At 46.4% G+C, this 17,845-nt stretch overlaps 1 protein-coding gene across 1 annotated transcript in view; it reads left to right on the forward strand.

Moving 5' to 3' along the window:
- Nucleotides 1-6,492: 6,492 nt before the first annotated feature.
- Nucleotides 6,493-17,845, forward strand: part of LOC137427988 (uncharacterized) — a 50,742-nt gene continuing 39,389 nt past the window's right edge. Inside the window, exon 1 of the mRNA XM_068117870.2 lies at nucleotides 6,493-6,575. The gene's annotated coding sequence lies outside the window, so the exon portion shown is untranslated. The remainder of the gene's footprint in view (nucleotides 6,576-17,845) is intronic.

The following is a 17,845-nucleotide window of genomic DNA, read 5'->3' on the forward strand; positions in this document are numbered from 1 at the left end:
ACATAAATAAATATATAAAAATATATACATACTTTATAACTGTTCAAAATGTTATTACCCAAATGTAATGAGCTGGATTAATGGCTTAATGGATAAGGCATCAGACTTCCAAGCTATGGACTGCAGGTTTGAGTCCCATTTGGGTTGAATAATTTTTTTCTTACTTTTTGAAGTGTTTTATATCGTCTTGAATGAAGTCTTGTACGATGAACAAATGCATTTTGTTTTTTTATTTAAAATGTATCTTGGGTAAAATGCCAGGGGCATAGAAACAGCCCCTTTATATGGGATGTGCCACGTGGCAAAGTATAGAAAAGAAGGGCCATTCAAAAATTCTCATGTGCATGCTGGACTACCCTTGTGTTCTGAGGAGGAACCAAGTAATGCTCTCGGTAAGTTAATATAAAGCGGCGCCCTACATCTGGCAAATAAAATACATTTACTTCTCCATGCAGGTGTATGAATCAAATTGGCGCCCCTTCATATGAACATTTCTAGAGCATTACGAGGGTAGTACAGCATGGGCACGAAGATTTTTTTTTAAATGTCCCCTCTTTTATATTGTTCGACATTTTCTATAAGCTATGGAATGTCCCTTCTTTTCTCTACTTTTCCACATGGCACATACCCTTCCGTAAAGGGGCTTTTTCTATGCCCCAAGCATTTTATTTTATTTTATTTTGTATACAAGATCGAGGCTCGTGCAAGAGCTAACATTAATCACACAAAAAGTCAAACCGATACATAAAACACCAACAAAATGTTTTGTAGACGAGATGGGAGAAAAAAGGGATGCGGTAGACAAGATGGGGAGAGAGTGGGAAGGACACAAACAACATTTGAGAGCAGGGACATCGAGAGAACTGTGGGAGAGAAAGGGCTTAGGGGGAGGTGGGAGAGGTAAAAAAAACATGAACACTGCAAGGACTTACAGGAAAGAATCTGGAATTTCGAAAAAGTGTTTATGGGGTGAATTAGCGGGGGTAGAAAAGATCAAGATTTTGGATGGGGGAAGATAAGAGATGGTGGTGAACAGCTGTTTTAAAGACCTGGAGGATGGAGTGGGATTGAAGAGAGTGAGGGAGTTTGTGCCAGAGGCGGTAGAAAAGAGGAGTGAAGGTGAGCAGAGAGTCTTGATTTCGGCAGTTTAACCATCAGAGGGTTGCTGGCAGATCTTGTGCGACCTGTAGGAATATTTGGGGGACAGAGCCCAGAGAGAGCTGGGGGAGGAAGGCCGGAGAGGAGTCGGTAGAAGACGGAAAGACCACCAACCTGCCTGCGGTAAGTGAGTGAAAGGCCCTCGGAGATAGCTTCATCGCAGGAGATTCCAATGATTCTGAACGCTTTGGTTTCAACAGCGTGAAGCCGAGCTAGGTGTAAGGCAGGAGCACCGGCCCAGAGGGGAGAGCAGTATTCCATTGAGCTGCGGATGAAAGCCTTGTATGTGGTGAGGAGCTCAGGTGTGCCAAGGAAGGACTTCGCACGACGGAAGATGCCCAGTCGGAGACTGGCTTTGGAGGCCAGACTTGAAATGTGGCTTTCCGAAGATAGAGGGGTCAATATATGGTTGAACCCCCACAAAATTGATACAAAAGGTTTTTCAATGGATTCTGGTACCATTGGGCATGCTAAATAACATACTAAAAATCTAGTAACATCTGACTTCCGGAAAGGGGTCATTTTCAAGATGGCGTCCAAGATGGCTGCCGGGAGCTTAAAATGGCCATATCTCAATTATTATTCAACCGAGAAAGGTGGTTTTGGTGTCTAACCCTAGGTTTTAGGGCCCAAGGAATCCAATTGAATCAATAAAATTACCATCAGTTAATTATTTATTGACAAGTCCAAGATGGCATCCCAAGGTGACATCCTGATCCACTAAAATGGCTCTGTCGAATAGTAGTCAACCTAGAGAGATATTTTCAGTGTGTATATCTAGGTTTAAGGCACCCAGGAAATTATCAAAATTACTTAAATAAGCACAAAGTAATCAGGTAATCCAGTAAGCCAGGTTCACCAGCCCATTAGGCATTTGTTGTCTTACACAGTTGGTCGCTCTTCATCGTCATCCTCCGACTCACCAGCTAATGAACCAAGTGTGTGTTTGAGATTGGAGATAAGAGTGTCATGTGTCTACAGCACTGCCACCTGTGACTCCAGTCCACAGTATTCAGTGATCATTACAGACAAAGGTTTGTACAAAGCTTGAGAGGTTATGGCAAGGGACAGACTATTTTATATTGGGGAGGGGGGGGGGGGGGGGGTTGGGGGACTGAAAAATCTGACAAACAATTTATTTTCATCTCAAAAGGAATAAGTATATTATTTGGTACATGTATACATAACCAAAATCCATATTTTTTAGACATTTCCAAAAGAAATGTACACTTGTAATGCTCCAGACAGTCTCTTGAAGGTCATTCATTGTAACTGCTCCACTGCCTGCAAGACACTCCGCTGCTCTTGTAGACGATATAGACTACCATGTACTACTGCCTGTGGACCGTGCCAACTTGAAGAATGTGACAATCCACATAAGTTTCTTCCAGAGGAGTCGGAGGATGACGATGAATAGCGACTAACTGTATAAGACAACAAATGCCTAATGGGCTGGTAAACCTGGCTTACTGGATTACCTGATTACTTTGTGCTTATTTAAGTAATTTTGATGATTTCCTGGGTGCCTTAAACCTAGATATACACACTGAAAATATCTCTCTAGGTTGACTACGACTCGACAGAGCCATTTTAGTGGATCAGGATGTCACCTTGGGATGCCATCTTGGACTTGCCAATAAATAATTAACTGATGGTAATTTTATTGATTCATTTGGATTCCTTGGGCCCTAAAACCTAGGGTTAGACACCAAAACCACCTTTCTAGGTTGAATAATAATTGAGATATGGCCATTTTAAGCTCCCGGCGGCCATCTTGGACGCCATCTTGAAAATGACCCCTTTCCGGAAGTCAGATGTTACTAGATTTTTAGTACGTTATTTAGCATGCCCAATGGTACCAGAATCCATTGAAAAACCTTTTGTATCAATTTTTTGGGGGTTAGGTGAGTTTTTTTCGTATATTGACCCGACTAAGAAAGATCATGGCAGATAGTGAGACCCAAATTTTACCCAAGAATTGAATAATCCTGGAGTGAAACATCCCATGAAGACTGGTGCAGTTATCGTTGTCATGGTGTAACGGATTTGTTTCGCGAGGTGGGCTGTTTTCACCACTTGCTCACTAATTGTGATGTGCAGCTGTCATTCTCACCACTTGCTCACTAATTGTGGTGTCCAGCTGCTGTTCTCACCGCTTGCTCACTAATTGTGATGTGCAGCTGCTGTTCTCACCATTTGCTCAGTTATTACGATGTACAGCTGCTCAACATTTGCTCACTAATTGTGATGTACAGCTGTTGTTCTCATCATTTGGTCACTAATTGTGGTGTACAGCTGCTGTTCTCACCGCTTGCTCACTAATTGTGATGTGCAGCTGCTGTTACCATCACTTGCTCACTAATTGTGATGTGTAGCTGCTGTTCTCATCACTTGCTCACTAATTGTGAAGTACAGCTGGTCTGTTCTCGCTATTTGCTCACATGTTACGATGTACATCTGCTGTTCTCACGACTTGCTCTCATTACGATGTGTAGCTGCTGTTCTCATCACTTGCTCAGTAATTAAGATGTACAGCTGTTGTTCTCACCACTTTCTCACTAATTGATGTAAAGCTGCTGGGTTTTTTGGGTTTTTTTGTATACAAGATCGAGGCTCGTGAAAGAGCTAATATTTATTACACAAAAAAATCAAACAGTCACATAAAACATAATAATGGGAGCGGTAGACAAGATGGGGAGAGAAGGGGAAGCACACAACACAACATTTGGGAGCAGGGACATCGAGAGATCTGTGGGAGGGAGAGGGCTTCAGGGGAAGGGGGTAGGGGTGGGAGAGGTATAAAACAAGGACACTGCAAGGACTTCCAGGAAAGAAGTTGGAATTTAAAAAGAGTGGATCTGGGGTGAAATTAGCGGGGGTAGAAAAGATCAAGGTTTTGGATGGGGGAAGATAAGAGATGGTGGTGAACAGCCGTTTTAAAGACCTGGAGGGAGGAGTGGGATTGAAGAGAGTGAGGGAGTTTGTTCCAGAGGCGGGAGAAAAGAGGAATGAAGGAGTGAAGGTGAGCAGAGAGCCGAGATTTTGGCAGTTTAACCATAAGAGGGTTGCTGGCACATCTTGTGCGACCTGTCGGAATATTTGGGGGACAGAGCACAGAGAGAGCTGGGGGAGCAAGGCCGAGTCGGTAGAAGACAGAAAGACCACCAACCTGTGGTGAGTAAGCCACCCCGCACTCGCCACCCCGCGCACTCCGGCCACCCTAACTGGTCACCCCGCGCACTCCGGCCACCCTAACTGGTCATCCTGTGCACTCCGGTCACCCTAACTGGTCATCCTGCGCACTCCGGCCACCCGAACTGGTCACCCTGCGCACTGCGGCCACCCTAACTGGTCACTCCGCGCACTGCGGCCACCCTAACTGGTCACACTGCGCACTCCGACCACTCAAACTGGTCACCCTGCGCACTCCGGCCACCCTAACTGGTCACCCCGCACACTGCGGCCACCTTAACTGGTCACCCCGCGCATTCCGGCCACCCTAACTGGTCACCCCGCACACTGCGGCCACCCTAACTGGTCACCCCACGCACTGCGGACCACCCTAACTGGTCACCCCACGCATTCCGGCCACCCTAACTGGTCACTCCACGCACTGCGGCCACCCTAACTGGTCACCCCGCGCACTGCGGCCACCCTAACTGGTCACCCCGTGCACTGCGGCCACCCTAACTGGTCACCCCGCGCACTCCGGCCACCCTAACTGGTCACCCCGCGCACTCCGGCCACCCTAACTGGTCACCCTGCGCACTCCGGCCACCCTAACTGGTCACCCCGCGCACTGCGGCCACCCTAACTGGTCACCCCGCGCATTCCGGCCACCCTAACTGGTCACTCCGCGCACTGCGGCCACCCAAACTGGTCACGCTGCGCACTCCGACCACTCAAACTGGTCACCCTGCGCACTCCGGCCACCCTAACTGGTCACCCCGGGCACTGCGGCCACCCTAACTGGTCACCCCGCGCACTGCGGCCACCCTAACTGGTCACCCCACGCACTGCGGCCACCCTAACTGGTCACCCTGCGCACTCCGGCCACCCTAACTGGTCACTCCGCGCACTGCGGCCACCCAAACTGGTCACGCTGCGCACTCCGACCACTCAAACTGGTCACCCTGCGCACTCCGGCCACCCTAACTGGTCACCCCGCGCACTGCGGCCACCCTAACTGGTCACCCCGCGCACTGCGGCCACCCTAACTGGTCACCCCGCGCACTGCGGCCACCCTAACTGGTCACCCCGCGCATTCCGGCCACCCTAACTGGTCACCCCGCGCACTCAGCGGGTCACCCCGGTCACCCCGCGCACCCTAACTGGTCACCCCGCGCCCCGAATAGAATGTGGAAGATGGTTCCCCAGGTGGAAAAAAGAGGAACGAAATCGTGGAGGTGAGACGTGATTCTGGTTTTTGGGAGTTTCACTAGAATTGTTGACCATGTGTGCCCCACATAAACCTGGGGGGAACAAAGCATGGAGAGAGTAGAGGGCGAGGTGGCAAGGATTTCAGATATGCCAAGGAAGGACTTTGAAGGTCGGCATCTGGCTTTGGACCTGGTTTATTGGTGTTCAAATCACGACCTCACTGGACCACCTTGTTTCTCGTGTTCTCTAACTCGTCAACACACAAACACACACACACACCACTCACACACTTCACACACACACACTTCACACACACACACAAACACACTTCACACACACACACCACTCACACACTTCACACACACACACACAAACACACTTCACACACACACACTTCACGCACACACAACACACACACACTTCACATACACACACAAACACACTTCACACACACACACACCACTCACACACTTTACACTCACACACTTTACACTCACACACTTCACACACACACAAACACACTTCACACACACACACTTCACGCACACACTTCTCTCACACACAAACCACTCACACACACACACACACACACACTTCACTCACACACACACACATACTCTCTCTCTCACACACACACACACACACACACACACACACACACACACACACACACACACACACACACACACACACACACACTTTATACACACTTCACACACACACACTTCACGCACACACAACACACACACACACTTCACGCGCACACACTACACACACTCACACACACACACACACACTTTATACACACTTCTCTCACACACCTTATACACACCACACACACACTTTATACACACTTCACACACACACCTTTTTTTTAATCATCACCCATCTCTCAGATAATTATCATCTGGGCGTGTGGCACCGCTTCTTTCAGCTCTCAGCCAATCAGGCGTCTCCTTCACTCAGGTGTGCTTCCTAGTGACGTTGCAGCCCATGGTGTGATCAATGTTGTGAAGGTGCGCCTGGTGTATCCACAGGTACGTCTGTTGACCTCGCGTTTGTCTTATTCACTCGTGAAAGTAACACCATACACCTTTTAGTTTTAGTTACGGTACCGAAGTGTTTTTTCCCTTTTCATATCGGCTTCAATAACACCTGATGTCTTCGTAATACCTGCTCCGTCAACCTACATCCACTTCCTGTCTTACCTGCTCCAGTTCAACCCTCCGTGTCGCTTATGTGTTCTTCGTTTATTTCTGCATCAATCTTCCGAATCCATTGATCGTTCATCCGAATTTTGACACGTTCTTCCTTTTTGGATTTACGGGGTGGTTCATATATTAATGGGGGAAGGTAGGTGGTGGTTCATATATTAATGGGGGAAGGTAGGTGGTGGTTCATATATTAATGGGGGAAGGTAGGTGGTGGTTCATATATTAATGGGGGAAGGTGGGTGGTGGTTCATATATTAATGGGGGAAGGTGGGTGGTGGTTCACATATTAATGGGGGAAGGTGGGTGGTGGTTCATATATTTATGGGGGAAGGTGGGTGGTGGTTCATATATTAATGGGGGAAGGTGGGTGGTGGTTCACATATTAATGGGGGAAGGTGGGTGGTGGTTCATATATTAATGGGGGAAGGTGGGTGGTGGTTCACATATTAATGGGGCAAGGTGAGTGGTGGTTCATATATTAATGGGGGAAGGTGGGTGGTGGTTCATATATTAATGGGGGAAGGTGGGTGGTGCTTCACATATTAATGGGGGAAGGTAGGTGGTGGTTCATATATTAATGGGGGAAGGTGGGTGGTGGTTCATATATTAATGGGGGAAGGTGGGTGGTGGTTCATATATTAATGGGGGAAGGTGGGTGGTGGTTCATATATTTATGGGGGAAGGTGGGTGGTGGTTCACATATTAAAAGGGGAAGGTGGGTGGTGGTTCATATATTAATGGGGGAAGGTGGGTGGTGGTTCATATATTAATGGGGGAAGGTAGGTGGTGGTTCACATATTAATGGGGGAAGGTGGGTGGTGGTTCATATATTTATGGGGGAAGGTGGGTGGTGGTTCATATATTTATGGGGGAAGGTGGGTGGTGGTTCACATATTAAAAGGGGAAGGTGGGTGGTGGTTCATATATTAATGGGGGAAGGTGGGTGGTGGTTCATATATTTATGGGGGAAGGTGGGTGGTGGTTCATATATTTATGGGGGAAGGTGGGTGGTGGTTCACATATTAAAAGGGGAAGGTGGGTGGTGGTTCATATATTAATGGGGGAAGGTGAGTGGTGGTTCATATATTAATGGGGGAAGGTGAGTGGTGATTCATATATTAATGGGGGAAGGTGGGTGGTGGTTCATATATTAATGGGGGAAGGCGGGTGGTGGTTCATATATTAATGGGGGAAGGTGGGTGGTGGTTCACATATTAATGGGGGAAGGTGGGTGGTGGTTCATATATTAATGGGGGAAGGTGGGTGGTGGTTCACATATTAATGGGGCAAGGTGAGTGGTGATTCATATATTAATGGGGGAAGGTGGGTGGTGGTTCATATATTAATGGGGGAAGGCAGGTGGTGGTTCATATATTAATGGGGGAAGGTGGGTGGTGCTTCACATATTAATGGGGGAAGGTAGGTGGTGGTTCATATATTAATGGGGGAAGGTAGGTGGTGGTTCATATATTAATGGGGGGTAGGTGGGTGGTGGTTCATATATTAATGGGGGAAGGTGGGTGGTGGTTCATATATTAATGGGGGAAGGTGGGTGGTGGTTCATATATTAATGGGGGAAGGTGGGTGGTGGTTCATATATATTAATGGGGGAAGGTGGGTGGTGGTTCATATATTAATGGGGGAAGGTGGGTGGTGGTTCATATATTAATGGGGGAAGGTGGGTGGTGGTTCATATATTAATGGGGGAAGGTGGGTGGTAGTTCATATATCAATGGGGGAAGGTGAGTGGTGATTCATATATTAATGGGGGAAGGTAGGTGGTGGTTCACATATTAATGGGGGAAGCTGGGTGGTGGTTCATATATTAATGGGGGAAGGTGGGTGGTAGTTCATATATCAATGGGGGAAGGTGAGTGGTGATTCATATATTAATGGCGGAAGGTGGGTGGTGGTTCATATATTAATGGGGGAAAGTAGGTGGTGGTTCACATAATGGGGGAATGTAGGTGGTGGTTCATATATTAATGGGGGAAAGTGGGTGGTGCTTCATATATTAATGGGGGAAGGTGGGTGGTGGTTCATATATTAATGGGGGAAGGTGGGTGGTGGTTCATATATTAATGGGGGAAGGTGGGTGGTAGTTCATTTATTAATGGGGGAAAGTGGGTGGTAGTTCATATATTAATGGGGGAAGGTGGGTGGTAGTTCATATATTAATGGGGGAATGTGGGTGGTAGTTCATATATTAATGGGGGAAGGTGGGTGGTCATTCATGTATTAATGGGGGAAGGTGGGTGGTAGTTCATATATTAATGGGGGAAGGTGGATGTTGGTTATATATTAATGGGGGAAGGTAAGTCGTGGTTCATATATTAATGGGGGAAGGTGGGTGGTGATTCATATATTAATGGGGGAATGTGGGTGGTAGTTCATATATCAATGGGGGAAGGTGAGTGGTGATTCATATATCAATAGGGGAAGGTAGGTGGTGGTTCACATATTAATGGGGGAAGGTAGGTGGTGGTTCACATATTAATGGCGGAAGGTGGGTGGTGGTTCATATATTAAGGGGGGAAGGTGGGTGGTGGTTCATATATTAAGGTGGGTGGTGGTTCATATATTAATGGGGGAAGGTGGGTGATGGTTCATATATTAATGGGGGAAGGTGGGTGGTTGTTCATATATTAATGGGGGAAGGTGGGTGTTACTTCATATATTAATAGGGGAAGGTGGGTGGTTGTTCATATATTAATGGGGGAAGGTGAGTGGTGATTCATATATTAATGGGGGAAGGTAGGTGGTGGTTCACATATTAATGGGGGAAGGTGGGTGGTGGTTCATATATTAATGGGGGAAGATGTGTGGTGGTTCATATATTAATGGGGGAATGTGGGTGGTAGTTCATATATTAATGCGGGAAGGTGGGTGGTACTTCATATATTCATGGGGGAAGGTGGGTGGTAGTTCATATATTCATGGGGGAAGGTGGATGGTAGTTCATATATTAATGGGGGAAGGTGGGTGTTGGTTATATATTAATGGGGGAAGGTAGGTGGTGGTTCATATATTAATGGCGGAAGGTTCGGTGGTGGTTCATATATTAATGGGGGAAGGTGGGTGGTGGTTCATATATTAATGCAGGAAGGTGGGTGGTGGTTCATATATTAATGGGGGAAGGTGGGTGGTGGTTCATATATTAATGGGGGAAGGTGGGTGGTGGTTCATATATTAATGGGGGAAGGTGGGTGGTGGTTCATATATTAATGGGGGAAGGTGGGTGGTGGTTCATATATTAATGGGGGAAGGTGGGTGGTAGTTCATATATTAATGGGGGAAGGTGGGTGTTGGTTATATATTAATGGGGGAAGGTAGGTGGTGGTTCATATATTAATGGGGGAAGGTGGGTGGTGGTTCATATATTAATGGGGGAAGGTGGGTGGTGGTTCATATATTAATGGGGGAAGGTGGGTGGTGGTTCATATATCAATGGGGGGAGGTGGGTGGTGGTTCATATATTAATGGGGGAAGGTGGGTGGTGGTTCATATATTAATGGGGGAAGGTGGGTGGTGGTTCATATATTAATGGGGGAAGGTGGGTGGTGGTGGTTCATATATTAATGGGGGAAGGTGGGTGGTAGTTCATATATCAATGAGGGAAGGTGGGTGGTACTTCATATATTAATGGGGGAAGGTGGGTGGTGGTTCATATATTCATGGGGGAAGGTGGATGGTAGTTCATATATTAATGGGGGAAGGTGGGTGTTGGTTATATATTAATGGGGGAAGGTGGGTGGTGGTTCATATATTAATGGGGGAAGGTGGGTGGTGGTTCATATATTAATGGGGGAAGGTTCGGTGGTGGTTCATATATTAATGGGGGAAGGTGGGTGGTGGTGGTTCATATATTAATGGGGGAAGGTGGGTGGTGGTTCATATATTAATGGGGGGTAGGTGGGTGGTGGTTCATATATTAATGGGGGAAGGTGGGTGGTGGTTCATATATTAATGGGGGAAGGTGGGTGGTGGTTCATATATTAATGGGGGAAGGTGGGTGGTGGTTCGTTTTTAAATGGGGGAATGTGGGTGGTAGTTCATATATTAATGGGGGAAGGTGGGTGGTAGTTCATATATTAATGGGGGAAGGTGGGTGGTAGTTCATATATTAATGGGGGAAGGTGGGTGGTAGTTCATATATTAATGGGGGAAGGTGGGTGGTAGTTCATATATTAATAGGTGAAGGGGGGTGGTAGTTCATATATTAATGGGGGAAGGTGGGTGGTGGTTCATATATTAATGGGGGAAGGTGGGTGGTGGTTCATATATTAATGGGGGAAGGTGGGTGGTGGTTCATATATTAATGGGGGAAGGTGGGTGGTAGTTCATATATTAATGGGGGAAGGTGGGTGGTACTTCATATATCCATGGGGGAAGGTGGTGGTTCATGTATTAATGGGGGAAGGTGGGTGGTGGTTCATATATTCATGGGGGAAGGTGGGTGGTGGTTCATATATTAATGGGGGAAGGTGGGTGTTGGTTCATATATTAATGGGGGAAGATGGGTGGTGGTTCATATATTAATGGGGGAAGGTGGGTGGTACTTCATATATTAATGGGGGAAGATTGGTGGTAATTCATATATTAATGGGAGAAGGTGGGTGTTGGTTATATATTAATGGGGGAAGGTAGGCGGTGGTTCATATATTAATGGGGGAAGGTGGGTGGTGGTTCATATATTAATGGGGGAAGGTAGGTGGTGGTTCATATATTAATGGGGGAAGGTGGATGGTAGTTCATATATCAATGGGGGAAGGTGAGTGGTGATTCATATATTAATGGGGGATTGGGGGAAGGTGGGTGGTGGTTCATATATTAATGGGGGATTGGGGGAAGGTGGGTGGTGGTTCATATATTAATGAGGGAAGGTAGGTGGTGGTTCACATATTAATGGGGGAAGGTGGGTGGTGGTTCATATATTAATGGGGGAAGGTGGGTGGTGGTTCATATATTAATGGGGGAAGGTGGGTGGTAGTTCATATATTAATGGGGGAAGGTGGGTGTTGGTTATATATTAATGGGGGAAGGTAGGTCGTGGTTCATATATTAATGGGGGAAGGTGGGTGGTGGTTCTTATATTCATGGGGGAAGGTGGGTGGTGGTTCATATATTAATGGAGGAAGGTGGTGCTTCATGTATTAATGGGGGAAGGTGGTGGTTCATGTATGAATGGGGGAAGGTGGGTGGTGGTTCATATATTAATGGGGGAAAGTAGGTGGTCGTTCACATATTAATGGGGGAAGGTGGGTGGTGGTTCATATATTAATGGGGGAAGGTGGGTGGTGGTTCATATATTAATGGGGGAAGGTGGGTGGTGGTTCATATATTAATGGGGGAAAGTAGGTGGTGGTTCACATATTAATGGGGGAAGGTAGGTGGTGGTTCATATATTAATGGGTGTAGGTGGGTGGTGGTTCATATATTAATGGGGGAAGGTGGGTGGTGGTTCATATATTAATGGAGGAAGGTGGTGCTTCATGTATTAATGGGGGAAGGTGGTGGTTCATGTATTAATGGGGGAAGGTGGGTGGTGGTTCATATATTAATGGGGGAAAGTAGGTGGTGGTTCACATATTAATGGGGGAAGGTGGGTGGTGGTTCATATATTAATGGGGGAAAGTGGGTGGTGGTTCATATATTAATGGGGGAAGGTAGGTGGTGGTTCACATATTAATGGGGGAAGGTAGGTGGTGGTTCACATATTAATGGGGGAAGGTAGGTGGAGGTTCATATATTAATGGGTGTAGGTGGGTGGTGGTTCATATATTAATGGGGGAAGGTGGGTGGTAGTTCATATATCAATGAGGTAAGGTGGGTGGTACTTCATATATTAATGGGGGAAGGTGGGTGGTAGTTCATATATTCATGGGGGAAGGTGGATGGTAGTTCATATATTAATGGGGGAAGGTGGGTGTTGGTTATATATTAATGGGGGAAGGTAGGTGGTGGTTCATATATTAATGGGGGAAGGTAGGTGGTGGTTCATATATTAATGGGGGAAGGTGGGTGGTGGTTCATATATTAATGGGGGAAGGTGGGTTGTGGTTCATATATTAATGGGGGAAAGTAGGTGGTGGTTCACATATTAATGGGGGAAGGTGGGTGGTGGTTCACATATTAATGGGGGAAGGTGGGTGGTGGTTCATATATTAATGGGGGAAAGTGGGTGGTGGTTCATATATTAATGGGGGAAGGTAGGTGGTGGTTCACATATTAATGGGGGAAGGTGGGTGGTGGTTCATATATTAATGGGTGTAGGTGGGTGGTGGTTCATATATTAATGGGGGAAGGTGGGTGGTGATTCATGTATTAATGGGGGAAGGTGGGTGGTGGTTCATATATTAATGGGGTAAGGTGAGTGGTGGTTCATATATTAATGGGGGAAAGTGGGTGGTGGTTCATATATTTATGGGGGAAGGTGGGTGGTGGTTCATATATGAATGGGGGAAGGTGGGTGGTGGTTCATATATTAATGGGGGAAGGTGGGTGGTGGTTCATATATTAATGGGGGAAGGTGGGTGGTGGTTCATATATTCATGGGGGAAGGTGGGTGGTAGTTCATATATCAATGGGGGAAGGTGAGTGGTGATTCATATATTAATGGGGGATTGGGGGAAGGTGGGTGGTGGTTCATATATTAATGGGGCGATTGGGGGAAGGTGGGTGGTGGTTCATATATTAATGGGGGAAGGTGGGTGGTGGTTGATATATTAATGGGGGAAGGTGGGTTGTGGTTCATATATTAATGGGGGAAGGTGGGTGGTGCTTCATATATTCATGGGGGAAGGTGGGTGGTGGTTCATATATTAATGGGGGAAGGTGGGTGGTGGTTCGTATATTAATGGGGGAAGGTGGGTGGTCCTTCATATATTAATGGGGGAAGGTGGGTCGTGGTTCATATATTAATGGAGGAAGGTGGTGGTTCATGTATTAATGGGGGAATGTGGGTGGTGGTTCATATATTAATGGGGGAAGGTGGGTGGTGGTTCATATATTCATGTGGGAAGATGGGTGGTGGTTCATATATTTACTGGGGGAAGGTGGGTGGTCGTTCATATATTATTGGGGGAAGGTGGGTGGTAGTTCATATATTCATGGGGGAAGGTGGGTGGTAGTTCATATATTCATGGGGGAAGGTGGGTGGTAGTTCATATATTCATGGGGGAAGGTGGGTGGTAGTTCATATATTAATGGGGGAAGGTGGGTGTTGGTTATATATTAATGGGGGAAGGTAGGTGGTGGTTCATATATTAATGGGGGAAGGTAGGTGGTGGTTCACATATTAATGGGGGAAGGTGGGTGGTGGTTCATATATTTATGGGGGAAGGTGGGTGGTGGTTCATATATTTATGGGGGAAGGTGGGTGGTGGTTCACATATTAAAAGGGGAAGGTGGGTGGTGGTTCATATATTAATGGGGGAAGGTGGGTGGTGGTTCATATATTAATGGGGGAAGGTAGGTGGTGGTTCACATATTAATGGGGGAAGGTGGGTGGTGGTTCATATATTTATGGGGGAAGGTGGGTGGTGGTTCATATATTTATGGGGGAAGGTGGGTGGTGGTTCACATATTAATGGGGGAAGGTGGGTGGTGGTTCATATATTTATGGGGGAAGGTGGGTGGTGGTTCATATATTTATGGGGGAAGGTGGGTGGTGGTTCATATATTTATGGGGGAAGGTGGGTGGTGGTTCACATATTAAAAGGGGAAGGTGGGTGGTGGTTCATATATTAATGGGGGAAGGTGGGTGGTGGTTCATATATTTATGGGGGAAGGTGGGTGGTGGTTCATATATTTATGGGGGAAGGTGGGTGGTGGTTCACATATTAAAAGGGGAAGGTGGGTGGTGGTTCATATATTAATGGGGGAAGGTGGGTGGTGGTTCATATATTTATGGGGGAAGGTGGGTGGTGGTTCATATATTTATGGGGGAAGGTGGGTGGTGGTTCACATATTAAAAGGGTAAGGTGGGTGGTGGTTCATATATTAATGGGGGAAGGTGAGTGGTGGTTCATATATTAATGGGGGAAGGTGAGTGGTGATTCATATATTAATGGGGGAAGGTGGATGGTGGTTCATATATTAATGGGGGAAGGCAGGTGGTGGTTCATATATTAATGGGGGAAGGTGTGTGGTGGTTCACATATTAATGGGGCGAGGTGAGTGGTGATTCATATATTAATGGGGGAAGGTGGGTGGTGGTTCACATATTAATGGGGGAAGGTGGGTGGTGGTTCATATATTAATGGGGGAAGGTGGGTGGTGGTTCACATATTAATGGGGCAAGGTGAGTGGTGATTCATATATTAATGGGGGAAGGTGGGTGGTGGTTCATATATTAATGGGGGAAGGCAGGTGGTGGTTCATATATTAATGGGGGAAGGTGGGTGGTGCTTCACATATTAATGGGGGAAGGTAGGTGGTGATTCATATATTAATGGGGGAAGGTAGGTCGTGGTTCATATATTAATGGGGGAAGGTGGGTGGTGGTTCATATATTAATGGGGGAAGGTGGGTGGTGGTTCATATATTAATGGGGGAAGGTGGGTGGTGGTTCATATATTAATGGGGGAAGGTAGGTGGTGGTTCATATATTAATGGGGGAAGGTGGGTTGTGGTTCATATATATTAATGGGGGAAGGTGGGTGGTGGTTCATATATATTAATGGGGGAAGGTGGGTGGTGGTTCATATATATTAATGGGGGAAGGTGGGTGGTGGTTCATATATTAATGGGGGAAGGTGGGTGGTGCTTCACATATGAATGGGGTAAGGTAGGTGGTGGTTCATATATTAATGGGGGAAGGTGGGTGGTAGTTCATATATCAATGGGGGAAGGTGAGTGGTGATTCATATATTAATGGGGGAAGGTAGGTGGTGGTTCACATATTAATGGGGGAAGATGGGTGGTGGTTCATATATTAATGGGGGAAGGTGAGTGGTAGTTCATATATCAATGGGGGAAGGTGAGTGGTGATTCATATATTAATGGCGGAAGGTGGGTGGTGGTTCATATATTAATGGGGGAAAGTAGGTGGTGGTTCACATAATGGGGGAAGGTAGGTGGTGGTTCATATATTAATGGGGGAAAGTGGGTGGTGCTTCATATATTAATGGGGGAAGGTGGGTGGTGGTTCATATATTAATGGGGGAAGGTGGGTGGTGGTTCATATATTAATGGGGGAAGGTGGGTGGTAGTTCATTTATTAATGGGGGGAAAGTGGGTGGTAGTTCATATATTAATGGGGGAAGGTGGGTGGTAGTTCATATATTAATGGGGGAATGTGGGTGGTAGTTCATATATTAATGGGGGAAGGTGGGTGGTCATTCATGTATTAATGGGGGAAGGTGGGTGGTAGTTCATATATTTATGGGGGAAGGTGGATGTTGGTTATATATTAATGGGGGAAGGTAGGTCGTGGTTCATATATTAATGGGGGAAGGTGGGTGGTGATTCATATATTAATGGGGTAAGGTAGGTGGTGGTTCATATATTAATGGGGGAAGGTGGGTGGTAGTTCATATATCAATGGGGGAAGGTGAGTGGTGATTCATATATCAATGGGGGAAGGTAGGTGGTGGTTCACATATTAATGGGGGAAGGTAGGTGGTGGTTCACATATTAATGGCGGAAGGTGGGTGGTGGTTCATATATTAAGGGGGGAAGGTGGGTGGTGGTTCATATATTAAGGGGGGAAGGTGGGTGGTGGTTCATATATTAATGGGGGAAGGTGGGTGATGGTTCATATATTAATGGGGGAAGGTGGGTGGTTGTTCATATATTAATGGGGGAAGGTGGGTGTTACTTCATATATTAATAGGGGAAGGTGGGTGGTAGTTCATATATTAATGGGGGAAGGTGAGTGGTGATTCATATATTAATGGGGGAAGGTAGGTGGTGGTTCACATATTAATGGGGGAAGGTGGGTGGTGGTTCATATATTAATGGGGGAAGATGTGTGGTGGTTCATATATTAATGGGGGAATGTGGGTGGTAGTTCATATATTAATGGGGGAAGGTGGGTGGTACTTCATATATTCATGGGGGAAGGTGGGTGGTAGTTCATATATTCATGGGGGAAGGTGGATGGTAGTTCATATATTAATGGGGGAAGGTGGGTGTTGGTTATATATTAATGGGGGAAGGTAGGTGGTGGTTCATATATTAATGGTGGAAGGTTCGGTGGTGGTTCATATATTAATGGGGGAAGGTGGGTGGTGGTTCATATATTAATGGGGGAAGGTGGGTGGTGGTTCATATATTAATGGGGGAAGGTGGGTGGTGGTTCATATATTAATGGGGGAAGGTGGGTGGTGGTTCATATATTAATGGGGGAAGGTGGGTGGTGGTTCATATATTAATGGGGGAAGGTGGGTGGTGGTTCATATATTAATGGGGGAAGGTGGGTGGTAGTTCATATATTAATGGGGGAAGGTGGGTGTTGGTTATATATTAATGGGGGAAGGTAGGTGGTGGTTCATATATTAATGGGGGAAGGTGGGTGGTGGTTCATATATTAATGGGGGAAGGTGGGTGGTGGTTCATATGTTAATGGGGGAAGGTGGGTGGTGGTTCATATATCAATGGGGGAAGGTGGGTGGTGGTTCATATATTAATGGGGGAAGGTGGGTGGTGGTTCATATATTAATGGGGGAAGGTGGGTGGTGGTTCATATATTAATGGGGGAAGGTTCGGTGGTGGTTCATATATTAATGGGGGAAGGTGGGTGGTGGTGGTTCATATATTAATGGGGGAAGGTGGGTGGTAGTTCATATATCAATGAGGGAAGGTCGGTGGTACTTCATATATTAATGGGGGAAGGTGGGTGGTGGTTCATATATTCATGGGGGAAGGTGGATGGTAGTTCATATATTAATGGGGGAAGGTGGGTGTTGGTTATATATTAATGGGGGAAGGTGGGTGGTGGTTCATATATTAATGGGGGAAGGTGGATGGTAGTTCATATATTAATGGGGGAAGGTGGGTGGTGGTGATTCATATATTAATGGGGGAAGGTGGGTGGTGGTTCATATATTAATGGGGGGTAGGTGGGTGGTGGTTCATATATTAATGGGGGA

The sequence above is a fragment of the Myxine glutinosa genome, chromosome 5 (assembly GCF_964187855.1).
Source record: "Myxine glutinosa chromosome 5, kmMyxGlut1.1, whole genome shotgun sequence".
Lineage (NCBI taxonomy): Eukaryota > Metazoa > Chordata > Myxini > Myxiniformes > Myxinidae > Myxine > Myxine glutinosa.